The sequence below is a fragment of the Balaenoptera physalus genome (assembly GCF_965194825.1).
Source record: "Balaenoptera physalus genome assembly, chromosome: 8".
NCBI classification, from domain to species: domain Eukaryota; kingdom Metazoa; phylum Chordata; class Mammalia; order Artiodactyla; family Balaenopteridae; genus Balaenoptera; species Balaenoptera physalus.
The window spans coordinates 30,732,543-30,749,960 of NC_138887.1; positions in this window are offsets into that span (position 1 = coordinate 30,732,543).

The window sequence follows — 17,418 nt, forward strand, 5'->3', positions numbered from 1 at the left end:
CAAGAAGAAGTGGTCCATGTACACAATGGAATATTACTCTAATAATAAATATAAATTAAATTTAAAAACAAACAAAAGCAAGGAGACATCAACATTTGTGGGTTTATCTGGGCACATTGCACTCTAATTTATAACCGAAGAACACCACTGGCCGGTAGGTCTGTTTCCCTACTACCAGCATGGGAAACGAAGAAAGGCTGCCACTCTCTGGCCGTTACCTGCAAAAGCAGGTTTAAAGCCTGAGCTAATGGTCACTTCATGTGAACAAGTACTGCAGGGCTGTAAATGAAACCTGCCCTCAAAATGTCTTGAGGGAGATAATGGCCAAAATATTTCAAATGGTGACACATACTTTAAGAAAACACTTTGAAGAAATAAGCTCTAATCACAGCTGGAAAAATAAAAAGGATATATCTTAAAGCTCAATTTCAACGCATTATGAGACACATGCAAATTCAACCACAAAGAGGTATCAGCTCACACCACTCAGAATAATCATCAGCAAAAACTACAAAGAATAAATCCTGAAGGTGCTGGGAAGAAATACATGCCCTCCACTTTAAGTGGGACGTAACCTAGAAAGAGCCACTAAGGAGAACAGAACAGAGGTGCCTTTTAAAGGTAAACACTGAGCTACCATATGATCCAGCAGACGTATTCCCGGACCTATAAACTAAGAAGACAGAATTGGAAGGACACAGCCACGCAAATCTGCATTGCATACTATTACAATAGCCAAGATATGGAAGTAACCAAAAAGCCCATCGACAGATGGGTGGACCAAGAAGAACTGCTACCTGTACAGATGGACTATGAGCTAGTGAAAAAATGAAACAATGCCATTTGCAGCACCATAGATGAGTCTAGAAGTAATCACGCAACTTGGAGTAAGTGAGAAAGCGAAAGACACATATCCTATCATATCACATATAGGGGTTACCTAAAAAATGATATAAACAAAGATATTTCCACAGACAAACACTATCATAGATTCATTAAAAAAATTATGGTTCACCAAATGGAAAGGTGTGAGGATTGGATACATTACCATATTGAGGTTAACAGAGAGATACAAACACATGTGAAATATATAATCACCAAAGACCTACCCAATACCAAGGGAAGACTACTCAACATTGTGTCATAACCTACATGGGAAAAGGATCCGAAGAAGAATAGATATATGTATATGTGTGAAAGAACCACATCTTGCACACCTAGAACAAACAAAACATTGTAATCAAGTTTGCTGTGATAAAAATTAAAATTAAGGTAAAAATACCAACAAGAAGTAATGAGACATAAACTTAAAGGGCTTTTTGCTCGCACATTCCATTCTAATTTACAACCTAGAACACCACTTCCAGTAAGGCTCTGTTGCCCTAGTAACCAGATTTGGTAAAGGAGAAATGCTGCCGCCTTGTGGCCGATTCCCGCAAGAGCAGCTATTAACCCACAGCTAATGGTCACTTACCATTCACAAGGACTCAGGGCTGTAAAGGACACCTGCCCTCAAAATTGTGCTGATGTAGGGAATGGATAAAAGAATTCAAAACAGGCAAAATGTTCACGAAGGTAGTATGAAGAGGTAAGTTTTACTCACTCTCTTTTTAAAGAAAGGAAAATGGATAAAAGCTCAGCCTCAGGAAGTATTAGACTCATGTAATCTAATCTACAAAAACTTTTCAACTCACACCAGTCGACTGACCATTGGCAAAAAGTCTACAAACAATAAATGCTGAAGAGATTTTACAGAACTCTGTACCCTCTAGCTGCTGGGGAGATGTAAGAGGGTTAAACGCTAATAATGAGAACAGAAAGGAGCTGCGTTTAAAAGGAAAAATTGAGGTACCATTCAATCCAGCAGGCGCACCAATGGGCCTCTCACCTGAGAAGACCAGAATGAAGAAGACCCGGGCTGCAAAAGCTGCACTGCAGCCTTATTCATAATAGACAAGGCAGTGAAGCAACCAAAATGTCCATCAACAGATGAAAGGATAAAGAAGAAGTGGTCCATGTACACAATGAATACTAGCCATGCAAAACAATGAAACACTGCTCTTTGAGGCACCATAGATGATCTTGGAGATAATCACAGAACATGAGGTAAGTCGGAAAGCAAAAGTCCTATATCCTACGATATCACTTATAGGCGTTATCTACTAACTGACACAAATGAAAATATTTCCACAGAGAAAGTCAATCACAGACTTATTAAAGAAAAACTATGCTTATCTAAAAGGAAAGGTGGGGGGAATGGATAAATGAAGATTACCGTTACCATATGTATACAAATACATATTATATACATATATCAAAAAGACCGACCATATAGCAAGGAAGAATTACGGAACACTCTGTAATAATTTACACGGGAAGAGGACCTCTAAATAAATAGTTATATAGAATATGTAGATGAACCAGAGTATGTATACCTTTGACGAGCAACATTCTAACCATAACCCCAATTGAAAAAATTAAAACAACGAACTAGGAGTAATGAGACATAAACTTATGGGGGGTTTTCCTGGCACATTCCATCCAAATTTAAAACCTAGGCAAACAACTTCCAGAATGGCTCTGCTGCCCTAGTACCCAGATTTGGGAATGGAGAAATGCTGCATCCTTGTGGCCGTTTCCCACAACAGCAGCTTAAAACCCACTGCAAAAGGTCACTAAATATTCACCCATTGCAGGTCTGTAAATGACACCGGCCCTCCAAAAAATACTGAGGTGGAAAATCGACCAAAAAATTCCAGAGTGCAACCTTCCAAAAAGAAAATTTGAAGAGGTATATTATACTCACACTTTTTTCCTTTTTTCTTTTAACAGAAAAGAAAAAGGCGTGGAAAAATGATGAATTGTAGGAATTTTTACAGACATGTAAACCCAAATTACAAAAAACTATCAGCTCACACCAGTCAGAACGGCCCTCAACAAAAATGCTGCAAACAATAAATGCTGATGTGATTGTGGAGAAATGCGTACCCTCGATTCTAAGGGGGATGTGGTAAGAGCCACTAATGAAAGCACAATTGAGGTGCCTTGGAAAGGTAAACGTTGAGCTACCATACCAGTCAATCAATCATACCCACTGCTGGGTCTACCACCTGAGAAAATGAAAATCAAAAATCACAGGCTGGCAAACCTGTACTCCAGCAATATTTACCAAAGGCAACACTTGGAAGCAACGAAAATGTCCATCAACAGAGGAATGCACCAAGAAGAAGTGGTCCATGTACACAATGGAATATTAGCTATGGAAAACATTGAAGCACTGCTCTTTGAGGCACCGTAGATGAGCCTGGAGATAATCACAAAACATGAAGTAGGTCGGAAAGCAAAAGACCTATATCCTATATTATCACTTATGGCATTATCTAATAACTGACACAGATGAACATATTTCCAAAGAGAAAGACACTCACAGGCTTAGAAAACAAACTATGCTCATCGAAAAGGAAAGGAGGGGGGAAATTGAGAAATGAAGATTAGTGTTACTATACATATACAAATACATAGTATATACATGTATCAAAAAGACCGAACATATAGCAAGGGAGGTCGACAGAACACTGTAATATTTTACATGGGAAGAGGATCTGTACAGTAATAGACATACATAATGTGTAAATGAACCAGATTGTGTACACCTAGGACAAACAATATTCTAAACTTTACCCAGATTAAAAAAATTTTAAAACCAAGAAGAAGTAATGAGACATAAACTTATGGGGATTTCTCCTGGCAAATTCCATTCTAATTTACAACCTAGGACAATGACTTCCAGAAAGGCTCTGCTGCCCTAGTACCCAGATTGGGGAATGGAGAAACGCTACCTCCTTGTGGCCGTTTCCCACAACAGCAGCTTTGAACCCACTGCAAAAGGTGACTAAATTTTCACCAACTTGCATTTCTGTAAATGGCACCTGCCTTCCAGAAAATTTCTGGGGTCAAAAATCGACCAAAAACTTCAGAAGAGGGCAACCTTCGAAGAAGACAATTTCAAGAGGTATATTGTACTCACGGTTTTTTCTTTTAAGAGAAAAGAAAAAGGCATAGGAATATGGTTAATTTTAAAAATTTTAATGACATGCATACCCATATTACGAAAACCTATCAGATCACAGCAGTCAGAATGGCCATTAGGAATAATGCTGCAAAAAATAAACGGTGAGGGGAGTGTAGAGAAATGCGTACCCTCGGTTGTAAGGGGGGGCATGTAAAGAGCCACTAATGAAAACACAATGTAGGTGATTTGAAAAGGGAAACATTGAGCTACCAGTCAATCAATCACAACCACTGCTTGGCCTATCACCTGAGAAAATGAGAATCAAAAAGACACAGGCTGGCAAACCTGTACACCAGCAAGATTTACCATAGCCAGCACTTGGAAGCAATGAAAATGTCCATCAACCGAGGAATGCACCAAGAAGAAGTGGTCCATGTACACAATGGAATATTACTCTAATAATAAATATAAATTAAATTTAAAAACAAACAAAAGCAAGGAGACATCAACATTTGTGGGTTTATCTGGGCACATTGCACTCTAATTTATAACCGAAGAACACCACTGGCCGGTAGGTCTGTTTCCCTACTACCAGCATGGGAAACGAAGAAAGGCTGCCACTCTCTGGCCGTTACTTGCAAAAGCAGGTTTAAAGCCTGAGCTAATGGTCACTTCATGTGAACAAGTACTGCAGGGCTGTAAATGAAACCTGCCCTCAAAATGTCTTGAGGGAGATAATGGCCAAAATATTTCAAATGGTGACACATACTTTAAGAAAACACTTTGAAGAAATAAGCTCTAATCACAGCTGGAAAAATAAAAAGGATATATCTTAAAGCTCAATTTCAACGCATTATGAGACACATGCAAATTCAACCACAAAGAGGTATCAGCTCACACCACTCAGAATAATCATCAGCAAAAACTACAAAGAATAAATCCTGAAGGTGCTGGGAAGAAATACATGCCCTCCACTTTAAGTGGGACGTAACCTAGAAAGAGCCACTAAGGAGAACAGAACAGAGGTGCCTTTTAAAGGTAAACACTGAGCTACCATATGATCCAGCAGACGTATTCCCGGACCTATAAACTAAGAAGACAGAATTGGAAGGACACAGCCACGCAAATCTGCATTGCATACTATTACAATAGCCAAGATATGGAAGTAACCAAAAAGCCCATCGACAGATGGGTGGACCAAGAAGAACTGCTACCTGTACAGATGGACTATGAGCTAGTGAAAAAATGAAACAATGCCATTTGCAGCACCATAGATGAGTCTAGAAGTAATCACGCAACTTGGAGTAAGTGAGAAAGCGAAAGACACATATCCTATCATATCACATATAGGGGTTACCTAAAAAATGATATAAACAAAGATATTTCCACAGACAAACACTATCATAGATTCATTAAAAAAATTATGGTTCACCAAATGGAAAGGTGTGAGGATTGGATACATTACCATATTGAGGTTAACAGAGAGATACAAACACATGTGAAATATATAATCACCAAAGACCTACCCAATACCAAGGGAAGACTACTCAACATTGTGTCATAACCTACATGGGAAAAGGATCCGAAGAAGAATAGATATATGTATATGTGTGAAAGAACCACATCTTGCACACCTAGAACAAACAAAACATTGTAATCAAGTTTGCTGTGATAAAAATTAAAATTAAGGTAAAAATACCAACAAGAAGTAATGAGACATAAACTTAAAGGGCTTTTTGCTCGCACATTCCATTCTAATTTACAACCTAGAACACCACTTCCAGTAAGGCTCTGTTGCCCTAGTAACCAGATTTGGTAAAGGAGAAATGCTGCCGCCTTGTGGCCGATTCCCGCAAGAGCAGCTATTAACCCACAGCTAATGGTCACTTACCATTCACAAGGACTCAGGGCTGTAAAGGACACCTGCCCTCAAAATTGTGCTGATGTAGGGAATGGATAAAAGAATTCAAAACAGGCAAAATGTTCACGAAGGTAGTATGAAGAGGTAAGTTTTACTCACTCTCTTTTTAAAGAAAGGAAAATGGATAAAAGCTCAGCCTCAGGAAGTATTAGACTCATGTAATCTAATCTACAAAAACTTTTCAACTCACACCAGTCGACTGACCATTGGCAAAAAGTCTACAAACAATAAATGCTGAAGAGATTTTACAGAACTCTGTACCCTCTAGCTGCTGGGGAGATGTAAGAGGGTTAAACGCTAATAATGAGAACAGAAAGGAGCTGCGTTTAAAAGGAAAAATTGAGGTACCATTCAATCCAGCAGGCGCACCAATGGGCCTCTCACCTGAGAAGACCAGAATGAAGAAGACCCGGGCTGCAAAAGCTGCACTGCAGCCTTATTCATAATAGACAAGGCAGTGAAGCAACCAAAATGTCCATCAACAGATGAAAGGATAAAGAAGAAGTGGTCCATGTACACAATGAATACTAGCCATGCAAAACAATGAAACACTGCTCTTTGAGGCACCATAGACGATCTTGGAGATAATCACAGAACATGAGGTAAGTCGGAAAGCAAAAGTCCTATATCCTACGATATCACTTATAGGCGTTATCTACTAACTGACACAAATGAAAATATTTCCACAGAGAAAGTCAATCACAGACTTATTAAAGAAAAACTATGCTTATCTAAAAGGAAAGGTGGGGGGAATGGATAAATGAAGATTACCGTTACCATATGTATACAAATACATATTATATACATATATCAAAAAGACCGACCATATAGCAAGGAAGAATTACGGAACACTCTGTAATAATTTACACGGGAAGAGGACCTCTAAATAAATAGTTATATAGAATATGTAGATGAACCAGAGTATGTATACCTTTGACGAGCAACATTCTAACCATAACCCCAATTGAAAAAATTAAAACAACGAACTAGGAGTAATGAGACATAAACTTATGGGGGGTTTTCCTGGCACATTCCATCCAAATTTAAAACCTAGGCAAACAACTTCCAGAATGGCTCTGCTGCCCTAGTACCCAGATTTGGGAATGGAGAAATGCTGCATCCTTGTGGCCGTTTCCCACAACAGCAGCTTAAAACCCACTGCAAAAGGTCACTAAATATTCACCCATTGCAGGTCTGTAAATGACACCGGCCCTCCAAAAAATACTGAGGTGGAAAATCGACCAAAAAATTCCAGAGTGCAACCTTCCAAAAAGAAAATTTGAAGAGGTATATTATACTCACACTTTTTTCCTTTTTTCTTTTAACAGAAAAGAAAAAGGCGTGGAAAAATGATGAATTGTAGGAATTTTTACAGACATGTAAACCCAAATTACAAAAAACTATCAGCTCACACCAGTCAGAACGGCCCTCAACAAAAATGCTGCAAACAATAAATGCTGATGTGATTGTGGAGAAATGCGTACCCTCGATTCTAAGGGGGATGTGGTAAGAGCCACTAATGAAAGCACAATTGAGGTGCCTTGGAAAGGTAAACGTTGAGCTACCATACCAGTCAATCAATCATACCCACTGCTGGGTCTACCACCTGAGAAAATGAAAATCAAAAATCACAGGCTGGCAAACCTGTACTCCAGCAATATTTACCAAAGGCAACACTTGGAAGCAACGAAAATGTCCATCAACAGAGGAATGCACCAAGAAGAAGTGGTCCATGTACACAATGGAATATTAGCTATGGAAAACATTGAAGCACTGCTCTTTGAGGCACCGTAGATGAGCCTGGAGATAATCACAAAACATGAAGTAGGTCGGAAAGCAAAAGACCTATATCCTATATTATCACTTATGGCATTATCTAATAACTGACACAGATGAACATATTTCCAAAGAGAAAGACACTCACAGGCTTAGAAAACAAACTATGCTCATCGAAAAGGAAAGGAGGGGGGAAATTGAGAAATGAAGATTAGTGTTACTATACATATACAAATACATAGTATATACATGTATCAAAAAGACCGAACATATAGCAAGGGAGGTCGACAGAACACTGTAATATTTTACATGGGAAGAGGATCTGTACAGTAATAGACATACATAATGTGTAAATGAACCAGATTGTGTACACCTAGGACAAACAATATTCTAAACTTTACCCAGATTAAAAAAATTTTAAAACCAAGAAGAAGTAATGAGACATAAACTTATGGGGATTTCTCCTGGCAAATTCCATTCTAATTTACAACCTAGGACAATGACTTCCAGAAAGGCTCTGCTGCCCTAGTACCCAGATTGGGGAATGGAGAAACGCTACCTCCTTGTGGCCGTTTCCCACAACAGCAGCTTTGAACCCACTGCAAAAGGTGACTAAATTTTCACCAACTTGCATTTCTGTAAATGGCACCTGCCTTCCAGAAAATTTCTGGGTTCAAAAATCGACCAAAAACTTCAGAAGAGGGCAACCTTCGAAGAAGACAATTTCAAGAGGTATATTGTACTCACGGTTTTTTCTTTTAAGAGAAAAGAAAAAGGCATAGGAATATGGTTAATTTTAAAAATTTTAATGACATGCATACCCATATTACGAAAACCTATCAGATCACAGCAGTCAGAATGGCCATTAGGAATAATGCTGCAAAAAATAAACGGTGAGGGGAGTGTAGAGAAATGCGTACCCTCGGTTGTAAGGGGGGGCATGTAAAGAGCCACTAATGAAAACACAATGTAGGTGATTTGAAAAGGGAAACATTGAGCTACCAGTCAATCAATCACAACCACTGCTTGGCCTATCACCTGAGAAAATGAGAATCAAAAAGACACAGGCTGGCAAACCTGTACACCAGCAAGATTTACCATAGCCAGCACTTGGAAGCAATGAAAATGTCCATCAACCGAGGAATGCACCAAGAAGAAGTGGTCCATGTACACAATGGAATATTACTCTAATAATAAATATAAATTAAATTTAAAAACAAACAAAAGCAAGGAGACATCAACATTTGTGGGTTTATCTGGGCACATTGCACTCTAATTTATAACCGAAGAACACCACTGGCCGGTAGGTCTGTTTCCCTACTACCAGCATGGGAAACGAAGAAAGGCTGCCACTCTCTGGCCGTTACCTGCAAAAGCAGGTTTAAAGCCTGAGCTAATGGTCACTTCATGTGAACAAGTACTGCAGGGCTGTAAATGAAACCTGCCCTCAAAATGTCTTGAGGGAGATAATGGCCAAAATATTTCAAATGGTGACACATACTTTAAGAAAACACTTTGAAGAAATAAGCTCTAATCACAGCTGGAAAAATAAAAAGGATATATCTTAAAGCTCAATTTCAACGCATTATGAGACACATGCAAATTCAACCACAAAGAGGTATCAGCTCACACCACTCAGAATAATCATCAGCAAAAACTACAAAGAATAAATCCTGAAGGTGCTGGGAAGAAATACATGCCCTCCACTTTAAGTGGGACGTAACCTAGAAAGAGCCACTAAGGAGAACAGAACAGAGGTGCCTTTTAAAGGTAAACACTGAGCTACCATATGATCCAGCAGACGTATTCCCGGACCTATAAACTAAGAAGACAGAATTGGAAGGACACAGCCACGCAAATCTGCATTGCATACTATTACAATAGCCAAGATATGGAAGTAACCAAAAAGCCCATCGACAGATGGGTGGACCAAGAAGAACTGCTACCTGTACAGATGGACTATGAGCTAGTGAAAAAATGAAACAATGCCATTTGCAGCACCATAGATGAGTCTAGAAGTAATCACGCAACTTGGAGTAAGTGAGAAAGCGAAAGACACATATCCTATCATATCACATATAGGGGTTACCTAAAAAATGATATAAACAAAGATATTTCCACAGACAAACACTATCATAGATTCATTAAAAAAATTATGGTTCACCAAATGGAAAGGTGTGAGGATTGGATACATTACCATACTGAGGTTAACAGAGAGATACAAACACATGTGAAATATATAATCACCAAAGAGCTACCCAATACCAAGGGAAGACTACTCAACATTGTGTCATAACCTACATGGGAAAAGGATCCGAAGAAGAATAGATATATGTATATGTGTGAAAGAACCCCATCTTGCACACCTAGAACAAACAAAACATTGTAATCAAGTTTGCTGTGATAAAAATTAAAATTAAGGTAAAAATACCAACAAGAAGTAATGAGACATAAACTTAAAGGGCTTTTTGCTCGCACATTCCATTCTAATTTACAACCTAGAACACCACTTCCAGTAAGGCTCTGTTGCCCTAGTAACCAGATTTGGTAAAGGAGAAATGCTGCCGCCTTGTGGCCGATTCCCGCAAGAGCAGCTATTAACCCACAGCTAATGGTCACTTACCATTCACAAGGACTCAGGGCTGTAAAGGACACCTGCCCTCAAAATTGTGCTGATGTAGGGAATGGATAAAAGAATTCAAAACAGGCAAAATGTTCACGAAGGTAGTATGAAGAGGTAAGTTTTACTCACTCTCTTTTTAAAGAAAGGAAAATGGATAAAAGCTCAGCCTCAGGAAGTATTAGACTCATGTAATCTAATCTACAAAAACTTTTCAACTCACACCAGTCGACTGACCATTGGCAAAAAGTCTACAAACAATAAATGCTGAAGAGATTTTACAGAACTCTGTACCCTCTAGCTGCTGGGGAGATGTAAGAGGGTTAAACGCTAATAATGAGAACAGAAAGGAGCTGCGTTTAAAAGGAAAAATTGAGGTACCATTCAATCCAGCAGGCGCACCAATGGGCCTCTCACCTGAGAAGACCAGAATGAAGAAGACCCGGGCTGCAAAAGCTGCACTGCAGCCTTATTCATAATAGACAAGGCAGTGAAGCAACCAAAATGTCCATCAACAGATGAAAGGATAAAGAAGAAGTGGTCCATGTACACAATGAATACTAGCCATGCAAAACAATGAAACACTGCTCTTTGAGGCACCATAGATGATCTTGGAGATAATCACAGAACATGAGGTAAGTCGGAAAGCAAAAGTCCTATATCCTACGATATCACTTATAGGCGTTATCTACTAACTGACACAAATGAAAATATTTCCACAGAGAAAGTCAATCACAGACTTATTAAAGAAAAACTATGCTTATCTAAAAGGAAAGGTGGGGGGAATGGATAAATGAAGATTACCGTTACCATATGTATACAAATACATATTATATACATATATCAAAAAGACCGACCATATAGCAAGGAAGAATTACGGAACACTCTGTAATAATTTACACGGGAAGAGGACCTCTAAATAAATAGTTATATAGAATATGTAGATGAACCAGAGTATGTATACCTTTGATGAGCAACATTCTAACCATAACCCCAATTGAAAAAATTAAAACAACGAACTAGGAGTAATGAGACATAAACTTATGGGGGGTTTTCCTGGCACATTCCATCCAAATTTAAAACCTAGGCAAACAACTTCCAGAATGGCTCTGCTGCCCTAGTACCCAGATTTGGGAATGGAGAAATGCTGCATCCTTGTGGCCGTTTCCCACAACAGCAGCTTAAAACCCACTGCAAAAGGTCACTAAATATTCACCCATTGCAGGTCTGTAAATGACACCGGCCCTCCAAAAAATACTGAGGTGGAAAATCGACCAAAAAATTCCAGAGTGCAACCTTCCAAAAAGAAAATTTGAAGAGGTATATTATACTCACACTTTTTTCCTTTTTTCTTTTAACAGAAAAGAAAAAGGCGTGGAAAAATGATGAATTGTAGGAATTTTTACAGACATGTAAACCCAAATTACAAAAAACTATCAGCTCACACCAGTCAGAACGGCCCTCAACAAAAATGCTGCAAACAATAAATGCTGATGTGATTGTGGAGAAATGCGTACCCTCGATTCTAAGGGGGATGTGGTAAGAGCCACTAATGAAAGCACAATTGAGGTGCCTTGGAAAGGTAAACGTTGAGCTACCATACCAGTCAATCAATCATACCCACTGCTGGGTCTACCACCTGAGAAAATGAAAATCAAAAATCACAGGCTGGCAAACCTGTACTCCAGCAATATTTACCAAAGGCAACACTTGGAAGCAACGAAAATGTCCATCAACAGAGGAATGCACCAAGAAGAAGTGGTCCATGTACACAATGGAATATTAGCTATGGAAAACATTGAAGCACTGCTCTTTGAGGCACCGTAGATGAGCCTGGAGATAATCACAAAACATGAAGTAGGTCGGAAAGCAAAAGACCTATATCCTATATTATCACTTATGGCATTATCTAATAACTGACACAGATGAACATATTTCCAAAGAGAAAGACACTCACAGGCTTAGAAAACAAACTATGCTCATCGAAAAGGAAAGGAGGGGTGAAATTGAGAAATGAAGATTAGTGTTACTATACATATACAAATACATAGTATATACATGTATCAAAAAGACCGAACATATAGCAAGGGAGGTCGACAGAACACTGTAATATTTTACATGGGAAGAGGATCTGTACAGTAATAGACATACATAATGTGTAAATGAACCAGATTGTGTACACCTAGGACAAACAATATTCTAAACTTTACCCAGATTAAAAAAATTTTAAAACCAAGAAGAAGTAATGAGACATAAACTTATGGGGATTTCTCCTGGCAAATTCCATTCTAATTTACAACCTAGGACAATGACTTCCAGAAAGGCTCTGCTGCCCTAGTACCCAGATTGGGGAATGGAGAAACGCTACCTCCTTGTGGCCGTTTCCCACAACAGCAGCTTTGAACCCACTGCAAAAGGTGACTAAATTTTCACCAACTTGCATTTCTGTAAATGGCACCTGCCTTCCAGAAAATTTCTGGGGTCAAAAATCGACCAAAAACTTCAGAAGAGGGCAACCTTCGAAGAAGACAATTTCAAGAGGTATATTGTACTCACGGTTTTTTCTTTTAAGAGAAAAGAAAAAGGCATAGGAATATGGTTAATTTTAAAAATTTTAATGACATGCATACCCATATTACGAAAACCTATCAGATCACAGCAGTCAGAATGGCCATTAGGAATAATGCTGCAAAAAATAAACGGTGAGGGGAGTGTAGAGAAATGCGTACCCTCGGTTGTAAGGGGGGGCATGTAAAGAGCCACTAATGAAAACACAATGTAGGTGATTTGAAAAGGGAAACATTGAGCTACCAGTCAATCAATCACAACCACTGCTTGGCCTATCACCTGAGAAAATGAGAATCAAAAAGACACAGGCTGGCAAACCTGTACACCAGCAAGATTTACCATAGCCAGCACTTGGAAGCAATGAAAATGTCCATCAACCGAGGAATGCACCAAGAAGAAGTGGTCCATGTACACAATGGAATATTACTCTAATAATAAATATAAATTAAATTTAAAAACAAACAAAAGCAAGGAGACATCAACATTTGTGGGTTTATCTGGGCACATTGCACTCTAATTTATAACCGAAGAACACCACTGGCCGGTAGGTCTGTTTCCCTACTACCAGCATGGGAAACGAAGAAAGGCTGCCACTCTCTGGCCGTTACCTGCAAAAGCAGGTTTAAAGCCTGAGCTAATGGTCACTTCATGTGAACAAGTACTGCAGGGCTGTAAATGAAACCTGCCCTCAAAATGTCTTGAGGGAGATAATGGCCAAAATATTTCAAATGGTGACACATACTTTAAGAAAACACTTTGAAGAAATAAGCTCTAATCACAGCTGGAAAAATAAAAAGGATATATCTTAAAGCTCAATTTCAACGCATTATGAGACACATGCAAATTCAACCACAAAGAGGTATCAGCTCACACCACTCAGAATAATCATCAGCAAAAACTACAAAGAATAAATCCTGAAGGTGCTGGGAAGAAATACATGCCCTCCACTTTAAGTGGGACGTAACCTAGAAAGAGCCACTAAGGAGAACAGAACAGAGGTGCCTTTTAAAGGTAAACACTGAGCTACCATATGATCCAGCAGACGTATTCCCGGACCTATAAACTAAGAAGACAGAATTGGAAGGACACAGCCACGCAAATCTGCATTGCATACTATTACAATAGCCAAGATATGGAAGTAACCAAAAAGCCCATCGACAGATGGGTGGACCAAGAAGAACTGCTACCTGTACAGATGGACTATGAGCTAGTGAAAAAATGAAACAATGCCATTTGCAGCACCATAGATGAGTCTAGAAGTAATCACGCAACTTGGAGTAAGTGAGAAAGCGAAAGACACATATCCTATCATATCACATATAGGGGTTACCTAAAAAATGATATAAACAAAGATATTTCCACAGACAAACACTATCATAGATTCATTAAAAAAATTATGGTTCACCAAATGGAAAGGTGTGAGGATTGGATACATTACCATATTGAGGTTAACAGAGAGATACAAACACATGTGAAATATATAATCACCAAAGACCTACCCAATACCAAGGGAAGACTACTCAACATTGTGTCATAACCTACATGGGAAAAGGATCCGAAGAAGAATAGATATATGTATATGTGTGAAAGAACCACATCTTGCACACCTAGAACAAACAAAACATTGTAATCAAGTTTGCTGTGATAAAAATTAAAATTAAGGTAAAAATACCAACAAGAAGTAATGAGACATAAACTTAAAGGGCTTTTTGCTCGCACATTCCATTCTAATTTACAACCTAGAACACCACTTCCAGTAAGGCTCTGTTGCCCTAGTAACCAGATTTGGTAAAGGAGAAATGCTGCCGCCTTGTGGCCGATTCCCGCAAGAGCAGCTATTAACCCACAGCTAATGGTCACTTACCATTCACAAGGACTCAGGGCTGTAAAGGACACCTGCCCTCAAAATTGTGCTGATGTAGGGAATGGATAAAAGAATTCAAAACAGGCAAAATGTTCACGAAGGTAGTATGAAGAGGTAAGTTTTACTCACTCTCTTTTTAAAGAAAGGAAAATGGATAAAAGCTCAGCCTCAGGAAGTATTAGACTCATGTAATCTAATCTACAAAAACTTTTCAACTCACACCAGTCGACTGACCATTGGCAAAAAGTCTACAAACAATAAATGCTGAAGAGATTTTACAGAACTCTGTACCCTCTAGCTGCTGGGGAGATGTAAGAGGGTTAAACGCTAATAATGAGAACAGAAAGGAGCTGCGTTTAAAAGGAAAAATTGAGGTACCATTCAATCCAGCAGGCGCACCAATGGGCCTCTCACCTGAGAAGACCAGAATGAAGAAGACCCGGGCTGCAAAAGCTGCACTGCAGCCTTATTCATAATAGACAAGGCAGTGAAGCAACCAAAATGTCCATCAACAGATGAAAGGATAAAGAAGAAGTGGTCCATGTACACAATGAATACTAGCCATGCAAAACAATGAAACACTGCTCTTTGAGGCACCATAGACGATCTTGGAGATAATCACAGAACATGAGGTAAGTCGGAAAGCAAAAGTCCTATATCCTACGATATCACTTATAGGCGTTATCTACTAACTGACACAAATGAAAATATTTCCACAGAGAAAGTCAATCACAGACTTATTAAAGAAAAACTATGCTTATCTAAAAGGAAAGGTGGGGGGAATGGATAAATGAAGATTACCGTTACCATATGTATACAAATACATATTATATACATATATCAAAAAGACCGACCATATAGCAAGGAAGAATTACGGAACACTCTGTAATAATTTACACGGGAAGAGGACCTCTAAATAAATAGTTATATAGAATATGTAGATGAACCAGAGTATGTATACCTTTGACGAGCAACATTCTAACCATAACCCCAATTGAAAAAATTAAAACAACGAACTAGGAGTAATGAGACATAAACTTATGGGGGGTTTTCCTGGCACATTCCATCCAAATTTAAAACCTAGGCAAACAACTTCCAGAATGGCTCTGCTGCCCTAGTACCCAGATTTGGGAATGGAGAAATGCTGCATCCTTGTGGCCGTTTCCCACAACAGCAGCTTAAAACCCACTGCAAAAGGTCACTAAATATTCACCCATTGCAGGTCTGTAAATGACACCGGCCCTCCAAAAAATACTGAGGTGGAAAATCGACCAAAAAATTCCAGAGTGCAACCTTCCAAAAAGAAAATTTGAAGAGGTATATTATACTCACACTTTTTTCCTTTTTTCTTTTAACAGAAAAGAAAAAGGCGTGGAAAAATGATGAATTGTAGGAATTTTTACAGACATGTAAACCCAAATTACAAAAAACTATCAGCTCACACCAGTCAGAACGGCCCTCAACAAAAATGCTGCAAACAATAAATGCTGATGTGATTGTGGAGAAATGCGTACCCTCGATTCTAAGGGGGATGTGGTAAGAGCCACTAATGAAAGCACAATTGAGGTGCCTTGGAAAGGTAAACGTTGAGCTACCATACCAGTCAATCAATCATACCCACTGCTGGGTCTACCACCTGAGAAAATGAAAATCAAAAATCACAGGCTGGCAAACCTGTACTCCAGCAATATTTACCAAAGGCAACACTTGGAAGCAACGAAAATGTCCATCAACAGAGGAATGCACCAAGAAGAAGTGGTCCATGTACACAATGGAATATTAGCTATGGAAAACATTGAAGCACTGCTCTTTGAGGCACCGTAGATGAGCCTGGAGATAATCACAAAACATGAAGTAGGTCGGAAAGCAAAAGACCTATATCCTATATTATCACTTATGGCATTATCTAATAACTGACACAGATGAACATATTTCCAAAGAGAAAGACACTCACAGGCTTAGAAAACAAACTATGCTCATCGAAAAGGAAAGGAGGGGGGAAATTGAGAAATGAAGATTAGTGTTACTATACATATACAAATACATAGTATATACATGTATCAAAAAGACCGAACATATAGCAAGGGAGGTCGACAGAACACTGTAATATTTTACATGGGAAGAGGATCTGTACAGTAATAGACATACATAATGTGTAAATGAACCAGATTGTGTACACCTAGGACAAACAATATTCTAAACTTTACCCAGATTAAAAAAATTTTAAAACCAAGAAGAAGTAATGAGACATAAACTTATGGGGATTTCTCCTGGCAAATTCCATTCTAATTTACAACCTAGGACAATGACTTCCAGAAAGGCTCTGCTGCCCTAGTACCCAGATTGGGGAATGGAGAAACGCTACCTCCTTGTGGCCGTTTCCCACAACAGCAGCTTTGAACCCACTGCAAAAGGTGACTAAATTTTCACCAACTTGCATTTCTGTAAATGGCACCTGCCTTCCAGAAAATTTCTGGGTTCAAAAATCGACCAAAAACTTCAGAAGAGGGCAACCTTCGAAGAAGACAATTTCAAGAGGTATATTGTACTCACGGTTTTTTCTTTTAAGAGAAAAGAAAAAGGCATAGGAATATGGTTAATTTTAAAAATTTTAATGACATGCATACCCATATTACGAAAACCTATCAGATCACAGC